Source organism: Oreochromis niloticus, linkage group LG7 (assembly GCF_001858045.2).
Source record: "Oreochromis niloticus isolate F11D_XX linkage group LG7, O_niloticus_UMD_NMBU, whole genome shotgun sequence".
Lineage (NCBI taxonomy): Eukaryota > Metazoa > Chordata > Actinopteri > Cichliformes > Cichlidae > Oreochromis > Oreochromis niloticus.
In genome coordinates, this window is record NC_031972.2 from 62824132 (window position 1) to 62840414 (window position 16283).

At 41.5% G+C, this 16283-nt stretch overlaps 1 protein-coding gene and 1 long non-coding RNA gene across 3 annotated transcripts in view; one reads left to right on the forward strand and one right to left on the reverse strand.

The window, feature by feature from the left end:
* cdh13 (cadherin 13, H-cadherin (heart)) overlaps positions 1–16283 on the reverse strand; it is a 356939-nt gene that overhangs the window by 284813 nt on the left and 55843 nt on the right. The gene's annotated exons all lie outside the window — the stretch shown is intronic.
* Positions 11456–13540, forward strand: LOC102077681 (uncharacterized). The gene is made up of 3 exons (XR_269429.4): positions 11456–11728; positions 12891–12973; positions 13280–13540. It is a non-coding gene; the product is annotated as an uncharacterized LOC102077681 (long non-coding RNA).

The window sequence follows — 16283 nt, forward strand, 5'->3', positions numbered from 1 at the left end:
ACACACCCTTCAGAGGCATGATTGAGATTATAGATAATCATCTTATCATTGTTCAACACTTTGTTCCGAAAAGTGCTTTATGAATAGAAATAAAGTACTTACAGTCTGTTTTAGAACACCTATTTAACTCCCTTAAATACTGTTAAAAAACATGCATCCATTTGAAAATGTAAAGAGTGAAGAACAGCCACATGGTCATGCTGCGTTAAGACTGAAGTAAGCCTTCAGTTTCAGATAGAAGGGGAAGGAAGGGGGAGGGTTAAACATTCAGCAACATTTCCATGGGTCAGACACTATTTTATTGCTCGACAATAAATCTGATTTAATATCTATTGTGCTGCAGGTCCTGCATGGATGCGAGTCAGTACAGAGAGTGAAAGAAAAGAAAATGAGGAAAGGAGGCAGGCACAACTCAGTGATATAAATAAAAAGTGAAAGGAGAGGAAGCAGAATGGATATTGGGGCATTGTTATATTAAATCAGAATAATAAAGCTGTACATTCACAAACAGCATCTAATAGAGACATCCAGCCGCACTTCCCGAGCCGATGGTATGGCAGTTTTCAGTGATGCTGACACAAGGACACAGCTGCAAAAGCCAGTTTTAATCAACACAGCCATGTAACCCCGACTCGCAGAGCAAAGTGGCTCATGCTGTAAAAAGCCGCTCTGCTTCTGCGGATCCAGATGCCCAAAGTGTCGTGTGAAATAACAAGCTACTAGTTTACTGCTATACTGGTGTCAAACACCCTAAAGACGGCTTATCAAAGAGTACGACACAGTTTGGATGCTGCCCATGCTAATCGATGCCATTCAGTTGGATCATGCTGCTTTAGACCATATATCCCGACCTCTGTAATCCACCGTGAAGAAGATTTACTAGTATCTGACGCACAGCCATAATCTCATTGTGTTTTTGAAGAGAGTACGGGGAGACGTTAACAGCTGCCATTAGCTCCTATCACACAACACAAATACAGTATTATGTCTTATATCACGGCAGGCGGGCATTAGCACTTTGTCCAAAGTTCAGGGCTTCATCCAACAGTTGTTACAGTTTGGACTGTGTAGATGTTTAATGTTGGGCCAAAAGCACCACTCCTCGTTACACTGACCTTGGAAGCGTTATGATTGATGGCATGCACATTTCTGTCAAACCAATTTGCTACAGAAGGCAAAATATAATTTTTTTAAAGTTAATTTGATATCCTCTAAAAATGAAAGAGTTTGCATGCGAACAGATTATCATTCATTCCTAGAAATGACTTCTAGCAGGATTCATAAAGAAATGTGGTCGTGTTTGTTTGGAGCTGGATTTGTGTCTGTAGGTAAATATGAAGTTCTGATCTCGGTCAATTTAAGAGTAAATGTGATGACCACAGTTACATATAAGTCACATGGGAATATGATCCCAAACTACGTCCTCACACCTCATTTAGTTGTCCAAATAGATATGTGTACTTGCGACCAGCTATTTTGCTGATGTCATCTATTGTTTGATAAGCTTTCACTATTTGGAGAGACTTACAGACTCAGTATTACTGAAGCTTTTCAAGCAGAAGCCTCATTAAGTGATTTCTTTGCTTGGTTTGGTTGTTTTTGCCCTGCAGAATGTTGCTTGGGGAATATTCTGGGTATTTTTTAGAACCTTGGCTACAGCCCTGGCTGAATTTAGCAGTGAAACAATAGAAATCATATTTAAAAGGCTGACTGTAAAGGTTTAAGTGCTGCTGTGTAATGAAATTCTCTCTGAAACAATTGCTGGAATAAGTTAGCTGTCTAACACCAGCAGTCTCCATAATTAAGCTTATGTGGATGTCGTCAAAGAAGTTTAATATTCACTTACTGCCTGAATCTTTTAGAGGTCCTCTGCTTGGAACGTTATAGGAGCAGAGGCCATCCAAGTATGAGCTTTCACTCTAAAACGAACGGCGTACAGTATCAGCGCGTGATAATGCGTGTTCCGACAGTTGCTATACATCAGGACTGTGATCGATACTTGAAAGAAAAACTTGCGCCCTGCCTCTCGTTTGTATTCCATCGTAGTGCACCACGAGCGCCTGATCACTCGTCTGCCTTTGCTCATTATGGCCACTCAGATGGATACTGTACATCTGCCAGCCCTTGTCATTATGGATAAAAATGTCACTTCCTGAGAAACCTCTCCCCCGTTTCTGTGACAGCAGAGTATCAGCGCTTGACTGCATGTCCCTTTCTCATTATGGCCACTCATACAGAGTTACATCAGCTGGCCAGCATCCAGCTCGTCAGCTCTATTTGTGATTAAATGACACGTTGCAGATGTGAGGTCAGTGCACAGTGAGATAGCTGCCACTTGTAAATGTCTGTTAGTACACACAGGTCAATGGGTACATTGTCAAGTGTGACTCACTTGATTTATACCAGCGGTTCACTTTGTAAGGTTTATAAATTGAGACTAACAAATGGTGCCCGAGGCTTTTAAATTTGGTTAACACATCTAGAAATGAATCTTGATAGACTCGCACGTACTAAAGAAGAGCTCCTTGAACACTGAGGGTGGGAATCTTCAGTAATCTGCCGATCCATATGGAAAGATAAGAAATTCCAGTCTTTTGCATTTTCTTCAGCTGAACCTTGTGGACACAGTATTAGAGATGTGTCCAGGTTATTCTAGAAATAAGAACAAAATGTTCTGAAATATTTGCCACAGGCACAATGCTACATATTCTTTTATTGTTTGTTTGTTTTTTGAGAAAGTCATTACATCTGAAGAAAGAACAACGCTCTCCTTGATTCTGTTTTAATCTGCAGGTGGTGGGAAAAGGTGCTATCTAATTATCAGTGTGTCTCCTTATTTACATGTTGGTGGAGTTTTAGAGAAAACAATTATACAGTCAGGTTTACATGTAATAAGAGTTGCTAGTACATGCAGTTTATCTCTCCAGCCCTCTCAAAGCTTCCAAATATAGCCTGCGTTGTTTACTCTTGTGCTATTCTGGAGCCTCTGAGTAGCTGACGTTATTACACTTGAGGTTAAATCTCAGACTTCACTGGAATAATTACAGTCAATATGTCAAATTGATCCTGGTCAGTCATGTAGCTCACTTTACAGCACTGTGGAGGAGCTTTTGTGTTCGAGGGCAGTATTGCTTTTCATGTGTGCGTGCGTACGAGAGGCACAGGTCTGTTAGCGCGCTCGCTCGTGCACACCAAGATGCTATGATGTCGTTTGATTTCAAAATCAGTGCGCTCTAATCGAACGAGAAAAGGCTTTGCGCTGCCTGGCTGGAGATAAATGAATAGCATGCAGGACAGTAGCAGAGGTTGAACTGGGGTCAAGCACCACTCAGTCTCCTGTGCTGTCTGGCAGCACAGGAGACTGCACAACCTGTCACAATACAGACACCCCCAGAGAAGAACAGCAAGAGACCATGAAAACAAAGGAGGGAGAAAGTCAGCTGGAAAACAGAGAGGAGAGGTCGGGTTCACAACTTGAATTAGTGAGCAGAGGAAGGAACCCGGCAATACTGACAGAGCCCAGGTATTTAGGGACACACTTACTCTCTGATATGCTTCCAGTGGTTTAAAATTCTTGTTTTATTCATTTTTAACTAGATACCCATTTCAAAAGTGATGTCCATTTTTTTACCTGTGACAGGATTCGAGTTTCAGACTTCACTCAGCAAACCTCTCTTGTTTTCTCCTCTCTTATATGAAAGGGATCAGATAAAATATTATAATATTATTCTAGGTTATACAAATGTTATTACTGGGTCTGTTATACTTTCAATAAATATATTCATTGTTTGATTGTATGTAAGAAAAAAGCTTTTCAGGTCCTGTGAGCATAAAGTGGAATTTAGGTCCTGTGCAGTCCTCCAAGATCCTGACTGGAAGCAGGTACTGGAGTACCTGTGGAGTACTGGAGTACCTGTGGAGTACTGGAGTACCTGTGGAGTAACTTCAAAGATAAGAAAATAAAGAATGCAGTGGACACTTTTAGTGTTTTTAACACTTGGTTTCACTTCAGCTCTTTGTATGTTAGAACTTCGCAGCTAGTGCAGCAACAATCAGAGCTCATCCCAGGAGTGCAGCGGACGTGCGACCTCTGCTCGACCGTAAATTCCTCTTAACGCAAACATTGCAGTAGTATCAGCATGCATATTGCATTTCCTGCAGCGCTGGGTAAAAGTTATGTCCAGTACTGCATCCAGCCTCAGCTGCACTACGGCGACTGGAGTTAGAGTAATCCATCTGTCTTCCTGGAGGTACAGGACAGAAGAGTAATGAGGACAGCACAAGCTAAATTTCGGGTCACTCAAAAAAATAAGTCATTGGATGAACGTAATTTTATCTTGCCACTTATATTCCATCTAAACAAATCATGTTATATTAATCCATCTTAGTTGTGTTGTGTCAACACGATATATGTGTGTAGGTTTAACATAATATTAACAGTAACATTCAATTAATTTGACTTTTGTTCAACCAACATGTTTGTACCACGTTAGTCTAATTAGATTTATTTAAATTCATCTTATATTGTTTAAACACTTTGGCACATCAAAAGTCAGTCTTGTTACATGAACTAGTAAAATATTTGTTTGTTACACCAATGATAGTCTTGTTGAATGGATGAAATGTAACCTATGTCTGTAGTACATGTTGTATTCATATTACATAATGTTCAACAAAAATAAGATTCAACGGATTTACAGCAACTTCCAATCCTCTTATCTTTACCTGGGCTGCAGAAGTGATAGGGTAACAGGGGCAGGGTACAGACTGGACAGGTCGCTATCATACAGAGACAAACAACCATTTGCACTTCAACACCTTTGGGTAATTTAGAATAACCAGCTACCCTTACAACTGCATGACTTTTAACTGTGGAGGAAACCAGAGTACGCAGAGAGAACCCACTGCAAACTTCGGCTCATTGTGGATTTGAACCCAGGATCTTCTTGCTCTGAGGCAACAGCACAAACCACCATGGCATTAATCTGTCGATACAGACTTAACAAAAGTAGGAAAGCTATGCTTGATGATGCTTTATGTTGTTCTCCTTGACAAGTTAAACCACACGAAATAGTAACAGCATACACGTGGTGTGGTTGTCTGCCTCTTGTAACCCCACTGATTTTCCTGTGGTTTGACATCTAATGTGATCTTGTGGATTTCGTGAGCTGACTCAAAAAAATGAAATTGGGTGGTTGTTACATGCACAAGATCCAAACTTGTAATTTGAACTAAATAATTCCATGTTTCTATGGTGAACGTAATTAAATCATGTAGCATCTGCATGAAATTCAGCAACGTAATTTGTTCTTGTTGAGATGACATCATACAATCTAGTAAGAGTGGCTGGATCCAGGCAACTAACCACTCTTACTAGATTGTATGATGTCATCTCAACAAGAACAAATTAAGTTGCTGAATTTCATGCAGATGCTACATGATTCAATTACATTCACCATAGAAACATGGAATTATTTAGTTCATATTACAAGTTTGGATCTTGTGCATGTAACAACCACCCAATTTCATTTTTTTGAGTGTGGGGGACAGTGGGGTAGGCTACTTGAGTGTTCATCCGCTGCCAAGGCCGTGGTCACCGGAGGAGCTGCCCATTACGAACGATTTATGCTATATCCAAACTGCATGTCCGATGGTCAGACAGCATCAGAATATTCATCTCCCTGCAGCTTTCCAGCATTAGACAGGCAGCTTATCTTTGTTCACCCTCTGTGACGTTTCCAATCTGACATTCACACTCACTTTGTGTTGTGACTGCAGAGGTGAGAAGACAGTTACGTATCTTAACCCTTTTTCATATGGACAACCCAATGACACATCAGTGTGTGCGTGAAGAAGCAGCCTGCCAAGGTGCACCGTTATCCTCCATTATCCCCACTCTGCCCTGATTTTTACCCTGCCTCGTGCTATGCCCAGTCAGAACGGCTTACTTCCAGGGTGGTTGGAGAGTACATCTTAAGTGCCTGTTCTGACAGACCATAACTCTGCCCTTAGAGCTTGCGGGGGTGTGCGGCGTGTCACGGGGAAACCTCTGGCACTCGCTCCACTGATAACCGTGTTATTGAAGGGTGGGGACATAATTAGAGGGTGTGCCAGCGAGCACAGAATGTGGAACATCATTAACATGCTCACATTGTTGAAGTGGGGACTGTAATTAAAGGGTTCCCGCCACAGTTGGAGGGGGCTTTGATTGGCGAAGCAGAGGGACAAAGTGATTTTGCTCATTTGCTACTAGCAGCTGTAGTGACCTTCACACCAGTTGGCATCTACTACCAAGTGGTGTGTAGACGGTGTGCACGTGTTTCTAACTGTGTGCGTGGGAGCATCGAAACTCTGTGTGTGCATGTGTATCTATTTTGAATGGAAGAAGACACAAAAAAGAGATACTGGGTCAATTAGACGCTGGAGCCTGCAACTGAACAGAAAAGAGAAATGAGGGTCAGTGTTGGGACAGCCAATCCACTGTCCTCTATAACAAAAGGCCAGAGGAGAAAATGTCTGATAAAAGAGCAGGAAAGGAAGTTATATTCAAAGCCCTCAGGGCTAGAGACAGATCACAAGGCTGAACTGTGAATCATCTGCTTCTCCCTTGAGGAAGCTTTTGTAAGCACTGAATGCATGTTAAGTGATTAATCATAGTTCCTTTCCTTTCTCCTATTATTTTAACTTGTAGCACAGGAATTTGTGGACTTGTTCAGTTTTCCAGCCATGCTCAGATCTTTGGAAGGTTAAAAGTCAGCCCAAAATTCTTAGATGGGATTCTTTAGCATGTGAAACAAGGATTTCTGTCCATGGTGGAAGTTTCACTCAAGACTAAAAAGGCAGAAAACAACAAGATGACTCACCCAGCAGACATCCAGGGTCAGAGCTCCAGCTCTGGATGTCTGGCTGAGTTTGTTACTGCCCTGCTGGTAGGAGAGAAGATTTTGTCAAAATACATTACCTGGAGGCATAAATAAACCTCAGAAAGCACTCTCGGGCAATACATCCAGAGCTTAGCAGAGGAGAAAAACAGCAAACAAATAAAACCTTTTTCTACATGGACAATGTAGAAACACTGTAACTATAAAGACACTTCAGACCCTTTAAAATGTGATAAAGGCTTCTGCATCCTTTCTTTGAAAATGCTAACAAAAAATAACGTAAATAGAGCGATTATTTTTAATGTTAGCATCATCCCATTATCCCATTCAGAAGCACAATTACATCACTCAGAATTCCAGAACAACGTGTCTTTGCACTCGTGCTTTTGGTGAGTGTGTCAAACAAGCAAAACTCCTGAATAGAACAAAAAAGTATCTCTTTGCATATCTACTGTAATTATAACATCTATTGTGTACGACTGTTTTTGTTCCTGGTTGTTTACCTGCCTACAGCCTGTGACAGTCCACACGTGTATGAGCAGGAGTGGCTGCAGAGTTGTCATGGTCTTCAACAAGACTTCTTTAACTGAGCTAGACCAAAGGAAAATAGTCAGTATATATACTGAGTCACTCTGGAAGTGTGTTGAGACAAATGCTACATCTGACAAGTGGTTGAGTAAGTTCTTTCCATATTTACTGAACAGTTGATAAGTTTTCATGTTGGACAAAAAACCCAGAAAGAATCTGAGAAAGTTTTAAAGGCTCTTAAAGTGCCGATCACAAGTTATCCATGGAAGGACAGTTGATGAACTGGTAACAGTGTCATGGGTGCCAAACATTCCCAGATGTGCACAGGAGTGAAGGTTGGCCTGTGTGGTTCCACAAACTGCAGCACAAACTGCTGAAAACGTGTCAGAGGACACACAATGTGCTGCTGCTTGCTTTGTGTGGGAATATTCAGCACTAGTCAGAGTGCAGATTCCATGTTCAAAGCACCTAAACTGGCTACAGAGTGTCAGAAGTGCTGCATGGACTAATGGAAGGATGTGGCTTATGCATCTGGTTTTCTTTTTTTAAAAGCTGTGGATGTCGAGGTGCGAGTGCATCGTTGACTGGGCTAACAGATGGTAAAAGAATGCACGATGGAAAGATGTAGATAACAGTAGGCAGATGGTTTAAAGTTGCAGCTGATCTGTGTAAACTGTGCTGTGCTTTTGTGATGGTTGCTCACCTGTTGTGTTGGGATTTTCAGCATCCACTGCTGATTGTGTGCAAAGCAGGAGCAGGCAGGTGTACACAAAGACGTACTGGCTGCACAATGGCCATTCACACAAATGGGTAATCCCAGGACGACCATCAAAGCTCTTCGGCAAACACTAACACCATTAACACTGCCATTAGAGAGGGACAGCTGATTTATTTACCTGCCAAGGAGTTTTAGTTTGTGACAACCATCACAAACCTCACACACCGCCATCAGGCAGCCATGGGCCATCTGACAGGTGTTCATAGTGCAGTTATTTTTGCACAAAACAAACAAAGAAATCCACACTAAAACTAAAGAAACTAATGAGCTAAAAGAAATGTGTGAAATCACTTTATTCTAGCTGAAAGAAAAAGATCATTTACAGCAGCCTTGGGTTAAAGACAGCATGTCTGAATAACACAGATATCCACAATTCAAACCTTGGACTAAAAATGGCAATCGTTTCACGAGCGCGTGGAGTAAAAGGTCACTCCCTACGCCTAACTGTATATTCAAGTGTTTGTAGCTACAGTGAGTAACAGGCGACGCATTCACACATTTATGTGCTTCCTGCAAGCTGAAGTGTATTTTTATGCACATGTGGAACTAAGAGGAAAGGAAGAGTCATGCTGTCCATCTATGAACCATCAAAAAAAAGAAAAGTTTCATACTGCGAGCGTTCTTGTGAGACAAGAGTGTGAGAAATGCAATCAGATAGCATCACTGCCTGACACATATAGTACCACCATGCCTGTTCTGGTGTAAGAGCTCAGATGAGCAGAGCGAGATGGGAATTTGAAAAGCATATCTGGACAGCCGCGCCCTGCGCTTGATTGATTAGCCCTCGTGAAGCTCTTTTCTCTACTTTCTGTCTTTATATCTACTTTCCCTTCCCCGAGCACGCTCAAAGGTCAAACAAGTTTATCTGCTCTGCAGTGAAGGCTGCGGAAATGTACAGTGTTTATTTGCACATCAATGCATTCTCACTACTTTGCTCATTTTCACTGTTTCTCAGTCAATGTAACAACTTTGCATTTCCCACCCCGTCTCTGACTCTTATACAAATCTTTAAACTGTAATAGACAATTTAAGGCATTTTAGAGACACTGAAATCAATGCACACTCACATACGCACAACCTTGTGTCTTTTCTGTAAACAGCAGATATGGCGGTGTAGGCTGTGAGCCGGTAGGATGTATTTAGCGCTATGTCACTACATCCTTTCAATAAATGTTATTATTATCATCATTACAGAATCGTGTAATCGTGAGCGTCCAAGTCGAGATGAAAGATGACGTACCAGACAGAGAGACACGGCGTCCTACCTGACTTGGCCCCATCTTTGTTTTCCATTAGTCAGAGTTATAGCAGTTATGGCACCCTTTGAGAGCACTTAAGGGTGGTGATAAATACACACAACCACTAAAATAAAGCTGACTGACAATTCAGGGACAACACACACCTACATTGTCTCTGAATCATCCGGTCTAACTCCATTCCTCCAGAACACTCACTTTATAGAAATGGCCTGTATATCATTTTTAATCTTTACAGAGGCAAAGGGTCGGCCTGAAGGTCCTCACATTAAAAGCAACTCTATCACGATATGAATGATGAGCAGTGGTTTTATAATTACAGCTGAACCACTGCGGGACCCTTCCTGATATCTGGGAAACATCCTTTCTGTGATTAAGCTTCTGTGAAAGCCAATGAAGCTAAATATGTACTCAGTAAACAATACATAGGCTTATTTACTCTTTAAAAAAATGTACAAATCATTTTGTTTTTAGTTATTTCCGTCTCGATCCTGCATATTGAGACTTATATAAGTCAAACACTCAAAGACAGCAGTGGAAAAATACTGGAGACTCTTTCAAAATGACCCTAAATGCACTGAAATATTTGACTTTTATTTTCTCTGTGTGTGGTGTGTCTTCAAAAACAAGGCAATGAACTTGAGTTCAGTGTTGCAAAGCATAACATTACGTCACAAGACAGTCTTTTGACTTGGACTATAAGTATCATCACCTGAGACACAAGAGACAGCAGAAATGCCTTTGACCATATAATCAATCAATGAGAATAAATCAGCTCAGTGGGAAAAAACTAGGAAGCACGAGACGAGAGCCGTGAAACAGCTACTGGGAAAGGATGAGACAGAGCGAGAGAGACGAGTGGTGAGAAGGCTGTTTGTTTATTCTGGAGAAGGAGAATTTAGGTCCCAGCACTTCAGTGAACAAGCAATCAAATGTTGAAAACACAGCCTCATTGTTGACATAAATCATAATTATACCACAGCCTTACTCTGCATTTCCTGATATAAGAGCAATCGCAATAGAGAAAATTACACATGCACTGTTGTGATGGAGTACTTTATAATCATAGGTTATAACTGATGTTGATCCGAGTGGCTCGTTTTAAGTATATGCGAGGTTAATTTTTGTGTGCTGTGCATGTGTAAGTGTGTATTTGTGTGCTGACATCTCTTGTGCTGTAAAAATAAAATATACGGTGTGTACTTATTAATCTAATATTTATTAGCAGTTTAAAGGTAGACGTATTCTTCCTGAATCTTTCAGTTCATAACATTCTGCCTGGGATGAGCTTTCCTTGGTTCACTAGACCACATGATCCAAATAATTATTGTCAGGGGTCTATTGAGTTATATGCACTGGCACTCCCGGAATAAAAATGATAGAGCCTTAGTTGAGTGCTTTGGCAGCGCACCAGTTGATGCCCATAAGCTATAGCTTGCTAGAAAGATGGATAACAGTATAAGATTTTTATTAAATATGTAGAATTCTCAGTACCTGTTTGAATCGGCCTCAGGTTTTACTAGTTTAAAAGTAATCATAATAAAATTATTTTGTTATGATTATTATTTTATCATTAAAAATAATCACATGTAATAATGAACTGTAAAATATTGGAATATGTCAAATGTTTAAAAATCAGTAAACCAAAATCAAATTTCGAGTGTTTTATTGAACGTAGTGAAACATCAGATGACACGTGCTGTAAAAGCACAGAGTAGTATCTACTAGATCAGTGTTTCCAACCACTGTGCCGCGGCACACAGGTGTGCTATGAGGCCGCGAGAGTTGCGGCTCAGGTGTGAAATTCATGGTTTTCAGGGTTTTTAATCGTTTTTAACGTTAACTCTGTTTCCCTGGGTCTTTTCCCGTGTGTTATGAATAAATCTTCTGTTTTTTGGTACCGGTACTGGTTTTATTTTGTTGTATTTATCTGCAACACCTTAAAGGCCGGTCCGCGAAAATATTATCGGACATAAACCGGTCGGTAGTGCAAAAAAGGTTGGAGACTGCTCCTCTAAGCGATCGGCGTGAGTAACGGGCAGAACAATTGCATTCTCTTCCACTAGAGGGCAGTACAACTACCTGCTCCAATTAAATGGGTTCCCAAGTGCCAGTAAAACAAAAGACGAAGAAGAAATTACAGCATGACTATTATGACCGCAGGGTAATAGCAATAGATAAATATTTGAAAAGAGAAAGTAGTCAGTCTGACCTGGGTGTCCTGGAGAAAGTTCTGACCCAGACGACGGCCCAGCATGAGTAGTGGTCAGAAGAAGGCAAAAAAGGTATACTGGGGACAAACCGAGCCAATTCTATTATCCCTGGTGAGCGGGGAAAATGATCGATATGCTTTTGTGACATTGGTCGTGTGCTGTGTGATTTTTCTAATGTGAAATTTGTGCTGTGGCTCCAAAAGGTTGGGAAACGCTGTCCTAGACAGTGTGTTGAGAAGTATTTCTTGCATCTGTCCTTTATCGAGCGTGCTCTGCTGCTGCAGTCATGCTCATCCATGAAGGCTAACGGTTTGTGCAGTGACCTCTTCTCCACAGGTTCAAATGTGTCCACCTTGCAGCCAGTCACAGTGCAGGCCTTACTGATCGGTTTATTCAGCCTGTTGGTGTCACCAGCTCTGATGCTGCTCCCCAGCACACCACAGTAGGGGACACCAGTGAATCCCCATCATTCCGTTGCAAACACTGAAGGATCTCAGCTTCTTTAGGAAAAAGAAAATGAGCCGGCTAACTCCCCTTCTTGTATGCCAAGCTTCCATTTCAGCCTGTTGTCAGCGTGGATGTACTGGTGGCACTCCTCCACCACATCAAGATCCTGGCCCAGGTTAGACACGGGCCGTGCATCCTTCGTCCTGAAAACCATCACTATCCCTCTAATCTGACTTGGATTCAGAAGCAGATGATTCCTCTCAGTCCACCCAAAAAAGCCTGTGCTCTATACTCCTCCTGTCCATTGCTTGTACATCCAACCACTGCAGAGTGTTTATGTAGGCGGCAGGACCTGAGCTGTGTTGAAAGTTTGGTCTTATCATCATGATTATTAGCTTTACTGCTGAACAGTGAAACTGGAGTTATCTAACTTTGGGGGTCACCTAGAAATATAATTGTTTTGGAAAAAATGCATTTGGTTGTAATTAAATGGTGAATGATTTTTAATGTAACGTCTACACTGGCTTACTGAGTGCGCTGCATTATAAGAAAATATTACTGGAGGTTTGCACTGGCACACTGTGCCTCCTAATGCAAGTTTTCTGTGTTAAAAGGCTGATTGATCATTAGCGATGCCCTTTTCCAATTATGTTAGTGCGGCTGAAGACTGTTGTGCTGATTAAGGAGCCGATACATTTAGCTAGCTGAGTGTCTGTGTTTGATTACGTTCTCAGAATGGTCCAGAGAGAACTGTCTTCTGACCCTCGATGTATTCTTGTTTCTGCAGAAATTAAACTTCCCCTCCCCCAAAACATGAAGCTGCAAATGAGTGTTGCATCTCAAACTGGCCGCTATGAGAAACAGACACAGGTAAGCAAAGCAGCACACACTCAAAGCAGGATGACTGGGCAAAGTTTTATATACAGGGAAATCTCATTTTGAAGTGTACGACTCAGAAGGAAGAGCATTTGTCAAACTGAACAAAATGAAAAGATACAGCTTGATCCTGTGCTTGACCACTCACAGCACGGTGGAAGAAACACGATTGCTTCGAGGTGCATTGGTGGTGGTAAAGCATGAAAGGTCTTGAACGTGAGGGCTGTTATTCTGGTTTGCAGTGGCACGCCTTACCTTGTGCATAACCGCCTGACTGAAGTCAATTTCCTCCCACAACAGGACCACAACCCAAAGCGCAGCTCCAAACTATGCAAGAGCCATTAAGAGAACAAACCATCAGCTGGTATTCTGTCTATAATGGAACAGCCGGCATAGTCACCAGATCTCAAATGTACTGAGCTGTTATGGAAACAGCTTGAAAGCACTTTGGCAAGAATGTGATGACATCATTCCCGATTCCTCAACGAACCGATAACAGGAATACCAAAAGTTCTGCAGTGATTGTAGAACACGGACGAGTCTCTGACATCTAATTTATGTGGCAGCGTTTCAGGGAAATAAATCACTTATTTGCTTCACTTCATTTTTTGTATTAGTGATCTTTTCATTTCATCTTGAACTCTTTAATTTGTATTCTGTTTCAATATGAACTATATAAATTATTCAATTAACATTCCTCCACTGTTTACAAATGATTCAAATAAGACTGACTGTGGTGCTTAGAGATGAACTGAATTAGTGTACAGGTGCTGCAAAAAGCCATAGTCAGTGTCACGTAATCGTCTATTGTAATCAGTGGTAGATATCGCAGAAACACAACATGCAATCACTCATCCTTACTTCTGGGATGACTCTGCGACACATCCAGTCACACAAGAACTGATACTTGTAGAAATGAACCAGACAACCATGCAGCTCATGAAGCTCTGACATGAAGAATTGTTGATAGAAAAGATGCTTCTGTCTCTGTATGCGCATGAATCTGATCTGGATTAATTTCAAATGAACACTACAAACACTACACTACTTGTCAGTGTGGACCAACCTTATAAAGAATCAAAACAGGATAACAGATGAAGAGAATAAATGTCAGAGCTATGAAAGGATACAGCATACAGGTTGTAACCCTTCACTGCGACTGCAAATCATCCGAGACTCAAATCTGTCTTTCTGCTTCGCCCAAGCAGATGAGAGGAAGTGAAATTTTCAGACAGTGCTCACTATGTGATGTTAGTGAAAAAGGGTCAGCTGAAGAGTCATGTAGTAAAACAAAGCACATTCAAACTCCCGGTGTGAAAAATAAAGACTGAGCAGTTACAGCCGCTGTCACCTCATCACCTGGGGACCATTCATCAGCTCACAGTGAGAGACTAAATGAGAAGGAGTCGGAGTGAGCGAGAAAGGAGGTGCAAGCAAGAAGAAGAAAGAGACGGAAGAGGAGGTGGAGGGACAAGGAGCTGACAGGTTGGCGGGGCGGCGGGGGAGTAACAGGCCCAGAAGGTCTGGAAAGCAGTGAGCGTCACTGAGCCGGATACACACACAAATGGACTACACCCAAAACACACAGCACATACACAATAGTGTTGTCAGGCTGTGCCCACAATGCAGCTAAGCGCAGCTACGCACGCTCAACATCACTTTCTTCTTCATTTGTATGAGTTTGTGGGGCTGTTTCTGCAGAGCAGACAGTCGACGCTACATTTGCTTTTCCTCCAGATGCTGGCAGACGAACCTGCCGTGATGTTTGTTGTGCTTCTCCTTTTGCTGATCTAACTGAATACCACACACAAACCTCGCTAAAAGAGGTGATGGAGAAAACCATATTACTCAGATTGCTTCGCATGATCACGAGGAAAAGAGAAAAGGGGCGAAGAGTTGTGATTTATTCAGGAATGTTCATTTTTAGAGGTAAAATATTTTCATGGATCCTTCCTATTCTGTTGAACATTTGGACTTATTTTAATAACCCCTTTTCACAATTATAACGACTCATTTGAATTTTATTCAAGAAGAGAAAAAGTGACTCTAATTTGCATGAAACAACAATTGTGGCACCATTCAGCCAAAAATATGACCAAATCACGATTAACTCGTGTACTTTACTGAGAATCGTCCTGGAAAGCACACCATAAAGCGTAGTGCTGTGTCTGCTACTGTAGTGACAAGACATTTCGTACAAGAAATGTTGGCACGAACGCAAACTGTCCTCTGTGGTACTGAGAATTGGAGCTGTCATCCTCTCAATGGAGTAGGATTGGAAATATAATACAGAAATCACTCAAAATCCTTGTAATTACACACACACAGGCATTTAGGCATGCAGAGACAGGCACGCGCACACGCTGCTATAGCCATACAGCGCAGTCGGAAAATCAACTAAAATTAATGTGGAAGAAAAAGATTCAGGTCAATTCTCTGCTGATTTGCGAGGTCAAATATTCATTCTGTCCTCCAGAATGCGCTGTGCATTTGAAGACTAGCTGAGAGAAATTGGATTCAGTTCATGCTAATGGGAGAGCACATCTTCTGCTACATGCAAAAATGGGGAATTTGCATGTAAAGTCACACAGTGAAGCACTCTGTCGTAGACTTTGACGTGCAGCAGCACACGCAGTCCCACAAAGGCTTGATCTTCAGCAGTAATTGGGTTTTTAATTGGATGACACTTTGAATGTCGATTCAGATCAAATGTAGCATATTTGTTGACTTTTTAAAACCAAGAAAAAAACCTGTTTTTACTGCGACACTTCAGGCTTTACACACAATAGAATCATTAAACACACGTTGCTGTGTGTGTTCTATGAAGTTGAGAAAATACCCCGGGAGCTCGTGGATGTGTCGTTCCCGGCTTAACCGTCACCGCCTTGAGATGCTTTGGTATTAAAATCACACAAAAAGGTAGATTTTGAGGTTGCAATGTTTCCTTATGCTATCTATCAATGTCTATCTGCGCTTCATGTATGCAAAATCAAAACATCAGAAAAGGAATATACACTGTGCACACAGCAGGGAGACTTGTAGGATGTTAATCTGAGCTATGCATCAATACTGGTCTTGTACAACCTCAAGATATCCATGGGGACATTTTCAAATCTTCCTTCACCTCCAAATAAAACTGAGGTTTTGTATCTTTTCCTCTTTTCTTTTTGGCTTCATCTCTTGCTGTTTCACTGTTATTCCTGCCAAACACATTTCTGGAACCACGAGCAACAGTGAGAAACCTGACATTTTAAATTCAGCTGCTGATATGTTTGATCCTACGGTAGATTTTGTGGTAAGAGCT